Below are 7,270 nucleotides of genomic sequence, written 5' to 3'. Positions count from 1 at the left end.
TTCCAGCTTCTGCGTGTTCTTTTCCAATACCCTTAAGGAAGTCTGCAACCAGTAAAGCTCAGCCCACTTTATGAAAGTAGCATTAATTCTTTGTTGAGCTACTCATTGTACATAGAGTTTTTCATGGCTGTAGTTAATTTTATTTTTTTCTCTCCTAAGTCCTGTAAACTAAATATGTGTTCAGTCATGTATTTAGCTTGATTTACTCCTTCCCTCCCCCATATCCGTGTCTTGGAGTCCTGGCCTCTGGATCAGCCAGATGTGGGAGCAGTTTTCTTGGCAGGAGAAGAGGTAAGCCTCATGGAAGTAACACCAAAGAGCGTTTACAAAGTTCACTCAAATGAGGTCATCTTTGAACGTGCCTCAGAGCCTGGAGACCTAGATGCGGGTGAAGGCTATTTGTGCCTTTTCGTGCCCACTCATTTGCCAGCCTGACCTACTTGGGCAACCCCAGGTAGTGTCTGTCGAAAGCTCAATGGCTCCAGGATTAGAATCTCCTCACACAGCAACTTTCCTGTTCACGTTCTTTCAGCAGCAATGAACCCTCTTGAGCTCATACTGTGAGCCAGGAGCTGGGAAGGATGGTAGATTCCCTCCCTCTTGGACTGTGTGGTCCGAAGTCAGTCCCTTTGGAGCCTAAGGTGTGTGCTGGGGTTGCAAACGTAAATTAGATACACCCATTCCTTCAAGGAATTTTCACCATAAAGTGTCTGAGTGCTGGTTAAGGTCAGGGCATGGGAACATAAAGCAGTGGACAACCAGCTGCGCTGGGAAATGAGGGAATGTTTTCACAGAACCTAACAATTCTTTTGGGTCTTGAAGGATGAGGAGGAGTTCGAGCAGTCAGACAGAGAAGGGCTTCCAAGGAAGTAAGAACAGCATGCCCAAGGACACAGCTATGCTGCCATAATTTTCACTCAGATGTCCCTTCTCAAGAAACCTAACTCTCCCATCATTTTCAAAAGCCACGGAGATGGAAGGAAGGCAGACTGACAGGACTGTTTGAGCCGGCTCCCACCACTGCTTTTTCGGATTTTCTGTGTGACCTTGAATCAATGACTCAACATCTCTGGGTCTCCATTTCTGTAGCTCATAAATGATGATAGTGGACTGAACAACCTCACCAACTCTCCTACTCTATTCTGTTTCTCTGTGCTGTTTGATGACAAGTTCTCCCAAGCTGGTTATGACTTTTATTTTAGGAAACAACGTGAAAAGAAACTCCCACTCGGAGCTGAGGTGGCAGCTGGTTTCCTGGGTGAGTGACGGAGGAGCGGCCCTCTAGATGCACTTATCACAGCCCCCCCTTTTCTCTGCGTTGGCAGCCTGTTGTCGTTCAGACCTTTGCATGGGTTCATACGGGGTTTCTGGACATGGGAAGCTGAACCTAATTCCAAGAGGGGTGACCTACAGAATTCTTTTTAAAAAGTCTCCAAAATCAAACCATTTTTCATAGCTATTAAGGAGAAGGTAGTTTCTGTTAAGAGAAACCCTGTGCAGTATAGTCATCTTCAGAAATTGTCCCCTCTGGCAAGTTTTAAAGTTGAACACACAGCACAGAAAACAGGTACTCTCATACCTTGGGGTGTGGTGGTAAATTGGTACAACCTGTTTAAATGATAACCTAGTAGTAGCCAAACTTGAACTGTGTAGACCCAACAATCTCAGTCTAGGATTTGGGCTATGGAAATGCTTGTAGAAGTGGACAAAGATAAGCTGCAAAGTTCTTATGCAGCTCTGTTACAGTGAAAAAGTGTCAGCTCAAATGCCAATCAGTTAAATAAATTATGGTAACTCTGTATTAGCAATATAATGCAGTCACCACAAAGAATAAATGTTATATTTAGTGTGGAATCTGCTGGCAGGAAGACTTGGTTTTGTGCTGACTGTAACTTTCAGCTGTGTGCCCTCAAACAAGTTAGTCTCTGAGCCTCTGTAAACGGGGATGATAGTGCCTCACCTCTTTCAACATTCACTGCCCCAGTAATTGAGAAGCTTCAAGTAAACCAGGCACTGTGCTAGGCACCACATTCATTTGAAGAGACATGGTGCTTTCAGGAGGTTTACACTCTAGTTGGGCACAGACAATAAAATGAGCAACTCCAAACAGGGTGCTGGGCTCAGAAGTAGAGTGCCCCCCAACTGCCCTAACATTGTCACAGCTCAGGCAGATGATTTACACAAAGCTCTTAGACAAGTGAAGGAGTGGGGGAGGTTGGCATGGACTCCAGCCAGACTGCGTGGGTTCTAATTCTGGCTCTGCCATACACACTGGCTGTGTCACCTTCAACAGTTCCTTAACATCTAGCCTTGGTTTCCTCATCTGTAAAATGGGGTAATATAAGTACCTACCTCATATAGCTGTTGTGAGGACTAATTGAATTGATATTTGTAAAGTCTTAGAATAGGACCTAGTATATATGTGGTGCTATATAAATGTCTTTCAAGTGCACAGTAAGTCCCTAATGTGCCCTCATTACTGTAACCACTTTAAAATCGGGACAGAGGAAACCCCATTGCTGTAGGTGTTTCCATTTTGATCCACTCAGAGGTAGTTAAAATGTAGTCAACGAATGGGGAAGGCCATGTCCCAGTGATCTAGCATGGGAACGGAGTCTCTAAGGCAGCATTCTAGTTTCCAGATTAACTAGAGGGTGAGGGAGAGCAAGAGACAAGTTTTCCAGGAGAGCTAAAAGGAAAGGATAGTCGTGTATCCATGGGGTCCTTTTGGCCAAAGTAGAGCATTCCCCTTTTTTACCCCCCGTTTGAGGTGCTGTCCATTCACAGGCAATCCAAGGGCTGCCTGGTCTTGGTTTCCAGGCTGCATATTTTGGGGAGACTGACTGGAAGCCTTATCATGGAGCCTTGTTACTTCCCCTGTCTTCTCTGCTTTGGCTGCCTGGGGAATGTGTGTCTGAGTGCTCAGGAGGTAAGTAGGTAGGGGTGCCTGGGAGCCACCCTGATTAGCATCTTAATTACTGGAGCAAAGTTATTCAGGCCTTGCCCTACCGGGCTGCTGTGGCCCATTTCCCAACCACTCCTTTCATCCCTTCTTGCCTCTGCTTGCATTGACTGAGCATGCTGTCTTTGCCAGGTATCCCTGTGCAGCTGGGGACTGAGGCAGGGGTGAGTGGGTGGGGTATAAACGGACTCTCATCTGGAGTTTTAGAGGCATTGCACTTGAACAAGTAGATTGCATCCAAATCCTGCCTACCAACTCCTCAGCTGTGTGATCTTAGGCAAGTAACTTAGCTTCTCCGGGCTTGCTACTCATCTATGAAAGGGGGATAATTCTTTCTACCTCACTAGTCTTTGACTGGCTTAATGAAATCATAGATGGGACAATATATTTTTTTTCAATCTTTATTTCTTAATTGATTAAAGTATTACATATGTGACCTCATCCCCTCATAACCACCCCCCCCCCCCGGAAAATAATTTATAAGCTTTAAAATATCGGGCAACTATGAGGGCTGCTTATTATTGAGATTTATCTTTACCTAATGAATGTCTCTCTCATAAGCCTGGGCACTGTAACTCCATCAGGTGGTACAATTTTTTCGGATGTGGTTTCTATATAAAAGCAAATCAGCATCATCTCTGACACTTAGCATTCAGCTCTTGGTCTGGAAAATGTTATCCTATCAGTGGGGGCCACCAAAAGCCCTTAGCTCTACTTGGCAGGGCAGCAGTAAGCAGCATATCTTCACTTTCTTACAGTGCATGTCAGCTTTTCTGTTCTCTGTCATCATCTAGTCCAGCAGTCGCCAAACGGTGGTCTGCGGATCACTGGCGGTCCGTGAGGTCTGAAAGGTTGGCAACCACTGGTTTAAGGAAACCGTTGGAGCAGCAGTCGCCAACCGGTGGTCCGTGGACCACTGGCGGTCCGGGAAGTCTGGAAGATTGGCGACTGCTGATCTAGTCTGTAGAGACCTGGATTATCCTGACGTCCCCCTAAGGAAACACTGATCCACCACATTGAAGACATCTTGCTGTACCCGGTGAGCAGGAGATAGCAGGTGCACTAGATACTTTAGGAAGACCCAGGCATGTCAGAGGGTGGTATATGAACCCCATGGACATTCAGAAGCCTGGCACCTGGTGAAGTTTCTAGGGACGTAGAGGTTAGGAAACGCCAGGTTATCCCTTCCAAGTAAAAGGCAAGTTGCTGGTCCCTAAGAAAAAAGCACAACTGGTAGCCCTCTTTGGATTTGGGAGGGAATGTACATGCAATTGTGTGCTGCTCCAACCCATTCACTGAGTAACCCATACATAGGACAGCCAATTTTGAATGGGTCCCAAAGCAGATTTAGGCCGCAGTGCAAGATGCTCTGCCAATTGAGCCACATGACCCAGTCGATCCAATGGTGTTTAAGTTGTCTGTGATATTTAAAATTTACATTTCCTTTTAGCCCCCAGAAGCCCTAATAGGAAAATCTCTGCCCATCCCTAGAACTTGGAACAAAGTCATGTCTTCTTCTACAAATAACAATTATTCCTTTAAAATATAGTGTCTGGCTTGCTACTGGGCTGTGGTAGAGACCTAATACCTGACCATGAGACACCAAGTGACTATGCAAACTGAACTGCCCATCGTGGACTGGGTGTCATCTGATCCATCAAGCTATAAAGCTAGACATGTACCGCAGCATTCTATCAAGTGAGACTGTCACCTATTCCTACCACACTGCCACCTCTTCCTCAGTCAATACCTAAGGCCCCATAACAAATACCCTGTGATCAATTGATGGAGGAAGAGAAAGCTCAGGCCTGGAACCAATTGGAAGTGGATGGTTGCAGCACTATAGGAAGGCCTGAAAGATATTGGAGAAGGGAAATCCTTTCAGTGAACAGAACTTCAGGCAATACAGTCAGCCCTCCATATCTGCTGGTTTTGCACCTGCAGATTCAACCAATTAGGGATCAAAATATTTGGGGGGAAATGTTACTTTAAAAAATTGATTTTAGAGAGAGAGAGAGAGAGAGAGAGAGAGAGAGAGAGAGAGAGAATCACTGACTTGTTCCACTTATTTATGCGTTCATTGGTTGCTTTTTATATGTGCCCTGACTAGAGATCGAACCTGCAACCTTGGTATATCAGGACAATGCTCTAACCAACTGAGCTACTTGGCCAGGGCACACTGTTGTTGATATGTACTGTGTAGTTAAGCCTACGATGGCTACATCTGTACTGAACACATACAGACTTTTTTTCTTTTCATTATTCTCTAAACAATACAGTACAACAACTATTCATATACCATGTACATTGTATTAGGTGTTATAAGTAATCTAGAGATGATTTAAAGCAGACAAGAGTGTAGGTTATATGCAAATACTATGCCATTTTATATAATTACGAGCATGCATGGATTTTGGTATCCGTGGGGGGTCCTGAAACCAATCCCCCACAAATAATGAGGGACAACTCTACATATGGTTGTCTATCTAGATGGAGATAGAAGTTCAGAAATATGGATCTACACATATTCATGGGATGGATGGTTCAACTGTATGATCAGGATTGGAGGATTGGTAATAAGGAAGTCTGTGAGAGAAGGTACGTAGATGGATCTTTAACAGTGGATACAGAAGAAGAGGATAATTGTATTTTATGCAAATATTCCCCCTAAGAAACCCACTTCAGAGGAGACTCTCAATAAATAGGTGAACCAGATGACTTGTTCTGTAGATGTCAGTCTTTCCTTTCCCCAGTAACCCCCCTGTCCCATCACTTGTGGGGTGCCTCACATGGGACAGGTTTTGCTCAACAGGCTCACATATGAAATGGCCAGTAATTGAGCTAGAGGTTATATGTGGACACAATAACATGGACTTCTCTTATCAAGACTGATTGAGCTAAAACCACCATTGAGGGCCCACCTTGCATGAATTCCCGATATGGCACCATTCCCCACCTAATGGCAGGTTGATTACATTGACCTCTTCCATCACGCAGGGAGCAGCAACTTGTATATTCTGTATATGGGTTTGCCTTCTTTGACCACATGCACAGACACCTTGGTTCCAGTCTTGATATTCCATACAATACTGCTTCTGACCAAAGAGGTGACATTACAGCGAAATAAATGTAGCAGTGTGATTATACCTATGGAATTTTCTGGTCTTATCTAGAAGCAACAGACTTATAGAAAATTGAGATGGCCTAATGAAGACTCCCTTATAGGGCCAGCTGGGAGACACTGCAATGTTGGGACGCTGTCTACAGGACACATCATATACTTTGTACCAACCATAATGCTGTTTCTCCACATGCAGGAAACACGGATCCAGCAATGCTGAGGTGGAAATACTTTCACTATTGCACAAAATAACCCATTCACAAAAATGTTGCTTTCCATCCCTGAAACTTTGGGCTTTGATGGCTAGATATTATAGTTCTTAAGGAAGGAATGCTTCTATTAAGGAAAACATTGATTGCCACTCAGTCGTTTTGAGCTCCTCGTACCATTGCAACTATAAGCAAAGAAGTAGGTTACTCTACTGGCTGGCATGATTGGCCTGATCACCAAGAGTAAATTGGATTGCTGCTACAGTGGTGGCATGGAAGACTATATGGGAACTAGAAGATTCTCTGGGTGCCCCGTTATACTTCCACATCCAATAGCAAAAGATTAATAGAAGACTACAACAGCCCAAGTCTAAATCATTTCACCAGTAAAATACCCTAAACATGAGGTCCAGGCTGGGGGCAAACAAAAAAAACCCAAAACATAGAATAGCTAGTGGAAAAAAAGAGAAATTATAAATATCAACAATGGCCTTGGTATCAGTTACAGAAATGAGGGCTGAAGCAACTATGAGTGTTTTCTTTCCTGCTTGTCATATACGTATATATATTGCATGTAAGGATTACTGGTGATGGTTAAGTTGATGTTTTAATCTATATATTACAGTATATTGAGGTGTGCCTGTGATCTCTGGGACTAGAGGTGGACCAAAAAGAGACTCTGACATCATCCAGAGTGATGTTACTGACTGGTGGGGCTTTGTGGGTCTCATTTTTAGAGATAAGTTGTATCCTCATTTCAGGAGAGCATTGGTCCCGTTAGAATTAAGCATGATGTTATTGTCTTTGAGTGGAGTTCAATTATGAGTGGGAGGGTCTGCGTGGATGTTTAAGTAGCCAAGGGGTGGACAGTGTTAGATAATGCCTCAAGTATCTAAATGCTTGCCCTGTCTTGGCCCTGGCTATTTTTTTCTTTTCATCTTGATGGAAAAAAATTTATACATTTTAATAAAATAAATA

Source organism: Myotis myotis, unplaced genomic scaffold (genome assembly GCF_014108235.1).
Source record: "Myotis myotis isolate mMyoMyo1 unplaced genomic scaffold, mMyoMyo1.p scaffold_m19_p_9, whole genome shotgun sequence".
In the NCBI taxonomy this organism is placed as follows: domain Eukaryota; kingdom Metazoa; phylum Chordata; class Mammalia; order Chiroptera; family Vespertilionidae; genus Myotis; species Myotis myotis.
This window is presented reverse-complemented; position numbering follows the sequence as displayed.